Source organism: Triturus cristatus, chromosome 7, assembly GCF_964204655.1.
Source record: "Triturus cristatus chromosome 7, aTriCri1.1, whole genome shotgun sequence".
NCBI lineage: Eukaryota > Metazoa > Chordata > Amphibia > Caudata > Salamandridae > Triturus > Triturus cristatus.
Genome location: NC_140590.1, coordinates 152,787,968 through 152,802,059, shown reverse-complemented (window position 1 = coordinate 152,802,059; position 14,092 = coordinate 152,787,968). Strand labels below are relative to the sequence as shown.

Sequence of the window (14,092 nt, the reverse complement as noted above, 5' to 3'; positions counted from 1 at the left end):
AAACCAATCACCATCTGAAAGTGGCTCTTCAGCTTTGCCTGATCTTCTGAAATAAACAGAAACTATACCAGCTACAATATCAATCGAACACCTCTGTCTCTTTGAAACACAGACACTAGCTTAAAAATATTTGTAAAATACCAAGGCACTAATGCAAAATCAAAAGGGAGGCAAACAAACTGGTAAAGCGCACCTGACCACCAGAACTCAAGGCATTTTTGACTTTCCTACTCAATTGGAAACATGAAATCTCATTCCTGCAAAATATGTCTCAGAGGATGGATTTCCTCCATCTTGTAATGTCTGTATTCAACAAACAAGTAGAGATTCTCCAAGTGTAGTACTGAATGCCAATCTTTGTAATGTTTCTATTGCAGAAAACTGATCTTAAGTCCTGAAACTCTTTGGCACTCACACCACTGCTTCTTCTACATCTTTTGCAATTCCACATCCACCATAGCTCTCTGTTATTCTGACAAAACAAGATCCTTTCTCTTCTCTCTAAATAGGTTCCTGCCTGAACTCTATCATGTAACTACTTACTACCTGCATAATCCATTGATTCTTTATAAAAGACTCTCAGGCCTCCCTTCAATCTCTGGAATCGAGGAACACATTTGCACTTCAAACCCTATTCAGCAGGTTTTGCCCAATCCAAAATTGCTGCCAGCGCGTCTTCAGGCACATCAGTACATATGTGCCTGATTTGTAACTGGTCAGCCCTGAGCTGCAGCAACAGTTCGTCATGTGCTGATCATGCAGACAGCTGAGGAGCGCAAGACCAGCACCATGGTCCACACAGGCCCCAACACAAGCACAAACAGGTGCATGAGGCAATACTGTTAGACCTCATAACAAAACAAAGTAAGTTCAAGGCGTTCCACCTACCCACTGCCAGGAAGAACAAACAATTGTCAAGAGCTACTCTTTAAAGTTCTCACTAAGTTTTTTTGAAGAAAATCTAAAACACTAATAAACAGCTAAACTAAGCTGAAAGTAAGGAACTTCCATAAACTGGGAGTCTATCTCCCTTTAAAATCAAAGTATCCAATCAATAAATACACAAACATGTAGAAAAAAAACAGGCCACACATTCAAACCCACAAGAAAAAAGTGGCTACTGAACTGTTGAAGAACAGCAAAGAAAAGAAGAATGGATCTAATGTCATTGGGATTATATGGATTGGTTAAGAGTTCCATTCCTAGTGTATTGAGTCTTGTTGGTGTCTTACTTTTGCTGCAGAGGTGTTGCAAATAAAAGACTCTTGCCTAATGATGGAGACATTGTGTGGGCAACAGAGGCACTCACCTGACGCCCGGACGCTCCGCTGCGCATTTCTGCATCTCCAGGGGGTAGGAGACGCTGCGGTCTCCCTCGCACTTGCTGGACGCCACGAAGGAGTACTACAGCCCCCAGAGTCCCTAGCGGCACCTCCTGCTTCCGCTTTCCTGCGCGCCCGGAGGCGCTTAAAGCTGAGAGGCTCCCTCGGTGGAGCGGGGGCATTGTGTGGGCAACAGAGGCACTCACCTGACGCCCGGACGCTCCGCTGCGCATTTCTGCATCTCCAGGGGGTAGGAGACGCTGCGGTCTCCCTCGCACTTGCTGGACGCCACGAAGGAGGACTACAGCCCCCAGAGTCCCTAGCGGCACCTCCTGCTTCCGCTTTCCTGCGCGCCCGGAGGCGCTTAAAGCTGAGATGCTCCCTCGGTGGAGCGGGGGCATTGTGTGGGCAACAGAGGCACTCACCTGACGCCCGGACGCTCCGCTGCGCATTTCTGCATCTCCAGGGGGTAGGAGACGCTGCGGTCTCCCTCGCACTTGCTGGACGCCACGAAGGAGGACTACAGCCCCCAGAGTCCCTAGCGGCACCTCCTGCTTCCGCTTTCCTGCGTGCCCGGAGGCGCTTAAAGCTGAGAGGCTCCCTCCGCGTCGCGGGACGCGCGCGGGCGGCGCCGGGCTAAGCCCGGGCAAAGGGCGGGCCCTCTGTGGCCCTCAGAGGACCGATTGAGGCCGGGACGGCCACCTCACTAACGTTGAAGACTTTACAAGACTATATAAGTAATCACACGGTGGGGGTGATCTGTCCTTCTCATGGTATATCGTTCGTGTTGTATTGGTTTTAACTTGTTCATTTTTGGCCATTAGGTATCATCATATGTGTTGGTGTTGCCACATTGTGCGATAGTTTAATTCAAGTTTTAGGTTTTCCCAGGGGTTTGCCAAATATGGCCAAAGCTTTAGCAAGCAGTAAATCCTCGACTACATCAACGTTAGATAACTACTTAGTCAAAGTAGTCACTAAAATTAACAGCGATAGGCGTAAATCCTTAGGACAGGGTTCAAACTCAACGACTACTAGCCCTCTGTTAAATAACACAGTCACCATATCCTCTCCCCCATCTCATGCTATGAACTGTTTAAATGAGAATAATGATTTGGTAACCTTGGATGATCAACTTTCTATTGAACAAGAATCGCCTGAAGTTATTAGGGATTTAATAACTGATGTTAATGAGACCGTAGATGACTCTCCGGACCTGTCAACTCAGAGAGTGCTAAGATCTCGTAAACGCACTCAATTGAAACAGGGTTGCGCACGAAGTACTCACAAAAAGACGGGTCCTGTTTCATTAAATCGGGTTACCAAGGACTTAGCCATTCATAATAACCCTATGGCCAAGATAGATTCTCATCAATTTGATTCCTTGGTAGGTCTTTTAGAGTCCAAAATCTTGAAAATTGTTGAACCCTTAGTAACCAAGATTGACGAACTACCTGCTGAGATCGAAGGCTTACGTAATCTTTTGGCACGTAACAATAATTCCTCTGGGAATCTGTGCAGAGTAGCTGAGGGTCTATCTGTATCAGCTGATACCTCTAAGTCCCCAAAGGATACTTCAATCTGTGCAGATCCACTGGTTGTCGAACCTACGACAAATGTGAACAACATCTTACCTCCCGAAAGTTGTTCAAGTAGTAATAATGCAACGGCAAGCACACATTCAGGAGGAGCAAAACCAGATCTACCCCCTGATTGTGCCCCATTTGTTGTAGTGTTAACAAACGTACCCCCCTTGAAGGATGTTGCCCAGAAAATTAACCCAGAAACCCACGAATCCCTTAAAAATAAATCAGTTTCGTGGCTAAATAAGCATTATGGTTTTCCAGTACATTTAGCCCACCTGATATTAACAACGAGAAGAGTTTCCTGGGTTGGGCGCTCTCGTAAGACCATAAAGGGGGACTGTGTTGTAATACATTTTAGAAATCCCTTCATAGTGAATTACATCTTATCTAAAGCTACTTTGCTCCCTCACACTGATGAGGGTATTACCCTTCACTCACTGGGTTATTTCTACAAACAACAGGTAAATTTACCCCGTAGTGCTCCGATGGAGGGCAGAGTACGTTATCCAGAAGGTCAGTTTCCTCAAAGTCTTGTTATTTCCAATCGCTTTCAGGCTTTGAGTAACTTAGATTCTAATGACTGACTGCACCATGCTGGGGCTACTTCTAGTCTTATTAGGGAAAGTTTATCCTCTACAGGGGAAGAGGACATGGTTTCTAGTGGTTCTGTGCCAGGTACAAGTATAGAGGGCACTCAAAATGCCATAATTGCGATGGGGAATGTCATTGATGAAAGAGTGGATGATATTGTCGTTGCCCCTCGAATGCCCTCAGGTACAAGTGTCCTTAGCTGGAATATAGCTGGCCTAAACAGCAAAGCTCATGATCCCACATAGAGGGACTGTTTACTAGGCCACGAAATTATTGGTTTACAAGAAACCTGGGACACTGAAAATACTTTTTTGCTGGATGGGTTTTCTGCCTTTGGTCACCAGCGGTGGCCTCCTGTAGGGGGAGGGCTAAAGGCGGACTTCTAACCCTTATCTCATTGACTATTGAGGGTAAATACAGTAAAGTGGAGACAGGCTCGCCTTATTGTCTAGCAGTAGAAATCCAATCCAACTCTAATGGGATTTGGCTCATCGTAAATTTTTATAATTCATTTATTAAGAGCACGCCAAATGAACACTTACTCAGTCTATATGATTTTCTGCAAATGTATAATGAATCTTGCAAAAATCCTTATTCGGTTATTGTGCTTGGTGATTTTAATGTTCATTGTTGTTTTAACAATTGTTTTATATGGGACAGTTTAGGTCCACCTAATCAAGGAAATATACATTTTGATCACACACCACAGGGGATGTTTCTAGATGAGCTCCTTGTTGGGAATTCCATGGTCCATCCCGTCAATTACACTAATGACATCCCGACCTACAAAGGAAGTGGTTTAGGTTCCACCATTGACTACATTTTTGTCACATCTAATTTAGCCGATAATGTAAGTCAATACAAGGTAAAATGGTCTGTTTATAGTGATCATAACCCTGTCCAGTTAATTCTCACTGATGATCTTAAAAAAAGAGAATCTGATAATCCAACTGTCAGAACACTGGACATAAGGCCAACTGACCAAACACGCCGCCTGAAATGGTGTCAGGTGGTCCCAAAGGACTTTATTGAAAACTTGTGGGGAACGGTTGGGGATGAAATACATTTGTGTTTACAAGACGGGATCTGTAGTGATGCAGTTCTGACAGCTTATGATAAAATTTGCTGTCAGGTTAATAGTGATCTTAAAAAAGTATGTAAGGTTAAACCCATAATTGGGGAGAAATGGTTTGATCACAGCTGCTCATCCGCCCAACGGAAGCTAATGACAGCTCTGAAAGCGGTCCCACTAGATAGAGCAGAAATTGCCATTTGTAGGAAGGCCTATAAAATGGCTCAGAATAAACGCAAAAATGAAATTAGGGATGAGGCATGGAATGAACTCCTGTCCATTGATGTTATCAAAAACAGTGCTAAATTTTGGTGTATCGTAAACAAGCCTTTTTTTAACGGTAAAAGTAATAATGAGCTTGAATGCGGTATCCAAGAGGACAAATGGTATACCCATTTTAAACAGGTGTATGATGGAGATGGTCCAAGGGTGGGGTCCTCATTTAACCCTGAGAGTTATACCTTGTCTTTCACAGAACTAGAGGTCACAAATGCAATCTTGCAAATGACAAGTAATAAGGCGCCGGGACCTGATGGAGTCCCGGCTGATCTTTTTAAATCAGATATAAAACTCTGGTCCAAAATCCTTTTTAATGTTTTCACAAATGCTTGTCAACTGGGCCTTCCATCGACGTGGGCGAAATCTGTCATCATTCCTATTTTTAAAAAGGGGGATAGAGGCGATCCGAGCTGCTACCGCCCAATCTCCCTCATAGATTCTTCTGTGAAAGTTTTGGGGAGGGTGGTCCTCGCCCAACTAAATGGTTGGTTAGAGGAATCAGGAAAACTCTCTAAGGTCCAGTATGGATTTAGAAAAGGGATGGGTACCACAGACCAATGTTTAAATCTATAACTGTTAATTGGTAAATACACGGTGGCCAAGAAGGGAACCTTGTTGGTTGCCTTCATGGATTTGTCATCGGCCTTCGACCGTGTAAATAGATCAAAACTGTGGCCCCTGCTCCTAGCACTTGGTGTAGACAAAGACATCGTCCACTTCTTAGCGGATCTACATAGAGAGTTAATAGCAACAGTTCGTTACGATCAAAGGGGTAATTGCACAAAAGATATACCCATATCATATGGGGTTAGGCAGGGGTGCATTTTGGCACCTCTCCTTTTCACACTGTATATAAATGAATTAGACAATACCCTAATCGCCTCATGTAATGATATCCCCCGTGCAGGGAAATGTTTAATTCCTGATCTTTTATATGCTGACGACGCCGCCCTAATTGCTAGAACAGGAGTGGGCCTTCAGTTACTGCTTAATTCATTTGCTGATTTTATGAAGGCTTTGGACTTATCTGTTAACTTTGTTAAATCACATGTCATGGTTATCGGCCCTAAATCCGCTAAATCTAAAACCTTTTTATGTGGGGGTCATCAATTATCCAGGGTTTCTTCTTTTCCTTATTTGGGTGTTCTTTTTGATGATCAAGATTCTTGGGTAACCCAAATTACGGCAAAAAAGATTGTGTTTTCAAGAGCAACTGTGGGTGTTCTGGGCTTCGCCAAAAAACTAGGTGCCAGACCAATGAAGGCCCTTATCCAGGTTTATAAAGCTAAGTGTCTCTCCATAGCTTTGTACGGAGCTGAGATTTGGGGCATTAATAATGCCAAAAGCATTCAGATTGTTGAGGATAGATTTTTAAAAAACCTCCTCTCAGTCCCGATCTCAACTGCTAACTATATTGTTCATCAGGAACTTGGTATCGGTTCTCTAGAAGACAGTATTGCCCTGGCCCCGATGCTGAAATGGATCAGCATTTGGCTTAACCCGGATTTACACCTGAATCACATAATTTTGAGAGACTGTATGTCGCTTGATCATGGGCTACATATACCCTGGTTGAAATATATTCGGAACCTGGCTATTAAGCTTGGTAGACCAGAATTGTTTCATTCTCCTGAGACCCTGGTAAAAGGTGACATTAAATGGTGTAAAGAAACTCATATGTACATATCTACCTCGGTAAGGGAAGAGAAGGAGCTGGTTAAGGGCACCGTTAGGGCCCACCAGCTCTGTAAAACAACATCCTCCATGGAACCTTATCTTGGTTTTGTTACAAATGCAAATCACCGTTTTCCTTTAACCAGATTTAGATTGAATCAATTACATCTACTGATTGGAGCAAAGAAAGGATGGAAAAGGGCGTTGGACCTTGGCCCTTGTTCATGTGATAATTTTTCCCCCCAGGACATGATACACTTTTTCTTCTTCTGTGAGCACTTTATTGATATTAGGAAACGTGTTTTAATCCCTATATTAAGAGACAAAGGCTTTGTTCAAGTGAGACCTGCTTTCTTGTATCTTCAGTTGTTAAACAATATATGGGAAACTTTTAATATTGCGAATTTTTTAACTGTGGTAATTCGCTCCTTGAAGAAATGAACTGTACCCTTTTAATGTTTTTAATTGGACACGTTGCCCTGTTAAATTTATCTGTGTCAACGTGTTTTTTTTTAAGGTATGGTAATCTACCAAAATGAACTTTGTCTTTTTAATATGTATTTATTGTAGTATGCTTTTATGGTTTGCACTTAAACCGAATAAAGACTTTATGACTAACTGACTGGCTACTGAACTGTTGAAGAACAGCAAAGAAAAGAAGAAGGGATCTAATGTCATTGGGATTATATGGATTGGTTAAATCCATTCCTAGTGTATTGAGTCTTGTTGGTGTCTTACTTTTAATAGCTGCAGAGGTGTTGCAAATAAAAGACTCTTGCCTAATGATAACCTACGATCTTGACATAAAATTGGCATTTCTTTCTTCCCGTCTGGCTTTATATAATGAACAGTGATCAGCAGAAAGGAGTAAAAATCAACATGTGTATTTTTTTTTAAAGCTATCACCCCCCCCCACATTTCTCAAAGTAGGGGGAACTGATCTTTTAAGTGTTTTTAGAGTGCTTCCTATTTTTGTACTGTCTTGAGTAAATCTGAACTGTGTTGGGGCATTGCCAGGCAGTCATATTAATAGAGACATTAATGACCACCATTTTAGTTTTCGGTCTATTCTCTTAAGGTAATGGGCTATTTGATGAGGACTCTTATGTGCACACCAAGGCATACCAAAGGCATGCTTGTCTGCGCCCAGTCTCGCACCAACCACACACCGTGCCAGCCATGCTGCTGATTGCCATACTGAGGCACGAGCGTCATCTACTGGTAGCACAAATGTTAGAATATGCTACACGAAAGATCAATTACTACTTTAATGGAAACCACACCCGGGACAAGGGAAGACACCCCTCGGTCATTGTTAGGGAATCATCTGATACAATGAGATGTGGTCTCATTAATGAGAGGTAATTTCCTAGAGATTAATTTGATGATAGAGACTAATAATTGAAATGCAATCTTTATATGGAAACATGGACCTCACAAGACTCGGCGATAGATTTTAGCATGGTGTGTTCACTGAGTTTCAAAATCTAGCACAAGCCCCAAGAAAATAAAAAAAGAGGATAAGTGGGAATAATTTTTAAAGAGAGATGGAATTGCAACTTCCTAGCTATAGATGAACTGGCAAATCCTGAATTAATGGGCTTTACACTAAAATCAGGTTGCTGGATTTTTTCAGAAATTCTTTGCTCTGACCACCGGGTCCAACAATCCCTAATCTTTAATCACTTATAGAAATAATTTCAAATATGGTCCTTTCACACTCAAATGTTTTAATCCTGGGAGATTTCACTGTGTCGGCAGAGGGGAATTTATCACTCTCCTTTTTAGGAACTGCAAGGTTCCTGTGAAATCTTGGGGCTATGACAATTCCAAGATGGACACACCTTGGACCTTATTTTCCCACTAGAAGAGTTAATTGTAATTGAAGACATTATACCCATGTGTTGGACCAACAACATTTTAGTAGCTTTCCACATCAAGAGAAAGGAAGTAAATACTTTGAATTTGGAATCAGCCAGGATGAGACAAGGTAGAGCCTTACACAAATTAAACAGGCCAATACTTAGTAAGATATTTGATTTTACCTTATCATTTGATTCTACATGGACAGTGGATGACAACTATGAAGCCTAAGAGAAAATCATTTCAGGGGACGCTAGATACAAAAATACCCATTAAGAATATTAAAACTTGGCGTAGAACAAACAACGATTAAAGATCAAATTAGATAAATATAAGAAAGAAGTCTGTGAAGCAAAAGCTAATCATTATGCGAACGCAATTCTAGATGCACCAAACAGCGCAAAGAAAGTATTTGACATTATGTGTGAATTATCAAATCAGAAGTGCATGAGGCAAGTAGTTAAACCTTTACAAGCAAACCTGAATTTTTTGAGAACAAGATTAAAATGATTCTAGAGGATATTGGAAATATTCACCAGATGACAGACAATGGCCCTACAGCTGGCCTATCTCTTATGTGTTATAAGCATTTACTGATCTGGCTCTTCTCAACAGCAGTACGTCCTTTGCCTGAATGAAGCTTCAGCACCAGGTGATCTGTATCGGGGTATTGAGCTCTATAAAATGTTTAAATGCAATAATAAATACAACGAAGAATCTCTGCATGTTTTTACATATTTTGAGCTTGAGCGTTGCATTAATCCGAATGTAGTATTATCTTTTCTTCTTGAAGTATATCATTTTAGACTACAGATTATATATTTATTCTTAATGTCTGCAAACTTACTATCTCTTTTGCATTGAAGAGCAGGGCTACAAGACTTTAAGCATTTGTGGGTAGAGTGATTGTAGGACAAGGGTGTAGGAAATGACCGTCTTTTGAGTGGTGTAGCTGCAGATGTTTGCCCTACCTGTTTTTGCCGGCGGTGGAACTCTGTGCACTTTACCCCTGCTAACCAGTAGTGAAATCCCAGTGCTTCCCCTTTTAACATGATTAAATTGATACATTCCTCAGTGGCATATTTAACTTGCCTATAAGCTGAAATTATGTGGTCCAGGGTGTACCCTGGGTCTTGATGTCTAATTCCAGTTGTAGACTGCAGTACTATACTGCCATCCAATACCATGTCAGTGCAAACAGGGATTTAGGCCTACCATCGTGTCCTGACTTATGCAGTGTAAAAACAGCAATTCAACAGGTCACAACAAGTCCTTTTGACACATCTAAACCTTCGTCTCAAATTGTCATGTCTTGATGCCCACATGGCAGGTTGCATGGTATTTAAAAGTAAAACATGTAAAAATGTATTTTAAAATGTCCTTACAGTTATAGCACCTAAAAGCTATTTTCACTGCACGAAGGTTGGCTGGCCCATAGAGAGACACTGCAAGAAATAGTAAATATTAATTTTACCATCTCAGGGTAAGAACCAGCAAGAAGCATTATTCGCCAACTCCTTGTAACATTTATCAAAAGCCCAATTTAATGGTGAAGTTTTATTTTTGATACATATTAGGGAAAACTAACATGTGGGAACTTTGAAAATGGATGTGCATCACAGCACATCTGCTCCTACAGCAACATTTATTGTATGGTCAATATATTGGGTTGGATCTTGCACGCCCCTTGTACACAAAGGCAAACCTCCATACAATTGCACACTGAGAATCAGTCACATACATTTCTTGTTAAACCTCTACTCTTACCACGATGAAGCACATTATGCGTGGAAACAAATAACACAATTTCACCCACTTCTATTTTTACCAAATGTTGCTGAAGAGAACTGGAAGACCCTTTTATCTCGGTTTTCTCCCTGAAGTAGTTATATTTCAGAAGGGCTGTAAAGTGTTGGTGGAGCATACCTACTGGGGCCAAGAGGGCCTTAGAAATCTGCAGAAATATTAAATAAAGCATGTTTTGAATACATTCCTATTCCTCATCATTGATTGCTTTAGCGTACATCTATTACCAGCCTGTGAAGTTTGTGTTAGTTTCATTTGAATTTAGCTTGTGTCGTGCTTGCTTTTCTGCTTGGTTTGCCATTTTAGGTTGTTTGGTTCCTGGGAGAATCTAACATTGATTTTATTGGAAGCATCTTATCTAATTAGCCTTAAAGCCCTCCTTTAATGTGGATATGATGTACTTTGGAGTACCCTCATACAACATAACCGTAGGATAAGGGATCCTCATACTAGAAAACCCTTAACGTCAGAGACGCCTGATGCACTTACAAGTCAATCCATGTGTTTGGGATAAAAAGAGGTTTCGAAATTGCAAAACTGATTACTAAACCGGTATCAAGAGCAGTCCCTTGCTGTGTATAGGTCTCCAATGAATGTGGCCAAATCCACACAGTTGTAAATGATTGTAAATGTGTGCTACCCTCTCTTCCAGTCTAATATTAAAATCCTAAAATAAAAAGTCTGAAATTGACATCAAAGTGCATCTTTGAGTACACATTTCACTGACGCTTCTGTAAGTGAAGACAGTCTCCTTCCACAGTTGATCTGGACACACATGATAAAAGAAGCTAAAGGCTTAGTTCTTAGTTGAGCATTGAATGCCATAACCTTGATGTAAATCGCACTATTTGATAACTGGTGCGCACTATGCATTTTTTAACTGAAGAAATGAATGTGAGTTCAAGTAAATGGTCAATTGACCGTGTCTCAACATATGGAAATACCCAAGTTTGGGCAATTTCGAGGAATGTTAAGGAAAACTTGGTTGCAACACAGGAGATAAAAGGTTTATGGAAATGAAGTCCTAACATTAAACGTCTTTATTTGCTGCAGCCTCACATTTCAATTGGTTAATATATTTCTCTGCCAAACGGAAGGGCCAGGAAAAAGCTAGAACACGTCACACGTGTACTCTTAGCATTCAATGTTGTTCACATTTTTACAATGCTTTGCAAAGGAAAGACAGCACCTGGGGAACCTAGTATAACAATACTGCATCATTTTTTAATAGAAAATACAGTGTAGGATGTCATGGGATCATGAGTTGCATTCGTGGTACAAACACTAACTACCTATATGAATAAAAACAAGACCTCTTTGCTTCAACCTAGCAGCAGAACCTCTTTGTGTTAATTTTGAGGTACTATGGCAGAAGAGACATTTCAAGGGGTTCTACCCCGAAATCCAATAACAAATAAAATGCACCAGCCACGGAGCAAACATCGAAAAGCTCAATAATAAACCATAAAATTAATAAAATCACCACATCCCACAACACAGGAATAAATGGAGTGTGCAGCTTAGGACAGAGATTGATACAGAAGAATCTCAAGTAAATGGTCACCATGACTACCAGTGGAGGGATGAGCAAGCACATGACGTGGCACATTTTCTAGATTTTAAAAAACTTTTTACAGATAAAAAAGGCGGCAACAATTAATAATCATAATAATTTAGCATTGTAGCCTGCAGCCGAGGGCTATAACAGTTGTTAAAGGCCCTATTGGCACCTTATAGATCCAAGACACAGGTGAGGGGCTAAAACAAGGGAGAGGACCTTCAAGAACAGTAATGGCCAGAGGCCGAAGGGTTATAATGCTATTATAATATTATGCTCACTAAGGATGGGCTGTTCTAAAATAAATAGAGAGAATCGGAAAAACAATCGTCGGAATGTTGGAGCAGAAGTTGTATACCAGCCATTATTAGCCCGGAGTCACGTGCGTGTTTTCTATTTAGAGCTGAATATCGCAATGTCCTCACAATATCACCTTCATTATTAATATTATTATTATTTTTATCATTGTATATAGCTAGAATGATAATAGTAACAATAATACGAATAATATTGTTATTATTATTGTTATTGTCATTATTATTATTACCATCATTATTATAATTTATTGTTATTATGGTCATTATTATTATTATTATTATTGTTATATTTATTCTTGTTATTGTTATTGCTATTATTATTATTGTTGGTGTTGTTATTGCTATTGTTAACCCCTTCGCCGCAGCAGGAATTCCGCCGCGGCACTGGGGGGGATTTGGGGGCAGCTCGGTGGCGCTGTGCTCGTGACGGAACCGCTCCGTCACGAGCCAAGGTTGAGCTGTGCTCATGACGGAGTGGTTACGTCACGTCACCGCCCACTGCGCTAATCGCCCGCACAGGCGGGGAATTAGCGCCGCGTGGGCGGAGCGGCGGCCAACGGCCGCAGCATGACGGAACCACTCCGTCATGAGCACAGCGCAACCGTGGCTCATGACGGAGCGGTTCCGTCATGGGCGGGGAAGGGGTTAATGTTGTTGTTATTACTATTATTATTGTGTTCATATTTACATTATCACCTGTGGCTTGTCTTTCTATTGCTCTTCATGCCACACGTTTGCAGTTTCTAATGGCGGTGCTGAACAGGCTCTTCTCTCCCCCTACAGACCCAAAACTGCAACCAACGTGGGGATGCGGCTGGTGCCCGGGAGAACTCGAGGACCGCCTTCATCCTGAACAACATCGCGCTCGGCGTTGGGATTGTGATTACCCTGACTTGGATCATCGTTCTTGTGGTTTACTACACGGTGATAATCAAATCTACCTACAGCAGCAGCAGCAGCAGCTCCTACGACAGTGGTTATTACGACTACTACTACTACTACTATAAGTCAGGCTAGGAGCTGGCGTCACGGCAGAAGGTTCAGATCGCACATTCCATCTCGAGGAAGACTGGAAGACACGGCTCTGCGTGATGAGAATGCTCAGTTTTTATTTGCAATGCCCGATTAAAAGAAAGGGAGAACCCATCGAGGTCCTGTAGTATGTTTTTCTGTCAAAGATGCCCGAATGTTGGTTAAAATGCTCCAAAATGACTAGCTCATAGTATGTGTAGCCCAAGCAGTGCGTGAAAGCTGAGCATGCTGTGCAAAGGCACAGATTTGGTGAAGCGCGAAGGTGTGCCGGCACCACACATTATGCTATCACACACCCCATCATTCTCTACCTAGTCCTCCTCACTCAGTATCCTTCCGATTACCAGACAGAATCCTACCTCTCGTCTCTCACTATCCGTCCCTCCCGCGCGCTGCCTAATCCGCATAACTCGGAATCCTGCCCTAAAACACCTCGCCTCCCACAGTGTCTAGGAGAGTGGCCTATCCCTCACTACTGAGTGCCCTGTCACATATCCACCAGCAGCCATCTTTATATCACACTCTATCCTGCCCCACACACCACAGCCTCCCAACCTGCATGCACTGTATCGTGCACAGTATCTCACAATACCCTATGTGCATACCACAGTAACCTGCACCGCACCCCACAGCATCCTAGCCCGCATCACTCAGTATCCTACCTTTTGCTGCACAAGATCCTGTCTCACGTCACTTGAGATCCTACCCTGCACCACGGACTATCCTAACTCACCTCACACTATATCCTCTGCCACACCCCATGGTGTCCTATCCCGCATCACACAGTACCCTTCACTGCACCCCACAACAAGCATGGCAGGTCTGCCCAGATTTGAGTCCTGTACTCACTGTGCCTTTGATCTATAGCTTTAGCTCACTGAGAACGCCTAAATAGGGCAAAATCGGTCTTGTATTGGCTTGCTTCCAATGTACCTGGCTAGGCCCTTCAGATTGGACTGCTGCTGTTGGAGCAGGACCAAGACTGTGAGCAA

The 14,092-nt window shown here is 42.2% G+C and overlaps 1 long non-coding RNA gene across 1 annotated transcript in view; it reads left to right on the top strand.

The window, feature by feature from the left end:
- LOC146809081 (uncharacterized) overlaps positions 1-13,212 on the top strand; it is a 38,043-nt gene extending 24,831 nt beyond the window's left edge. The window contains exon 2 of the long non-coding RNA XR_014965524.1: positions 12,852-13,212. This is a non-coding gene — a long non-coding RNA (uncharacterized LOC146809081). The remainder of the gene's footprint in view (positions 1-12,851) is intronic.
- Positions 13,213-14,092: the final 880 nt, after the last annotated feature.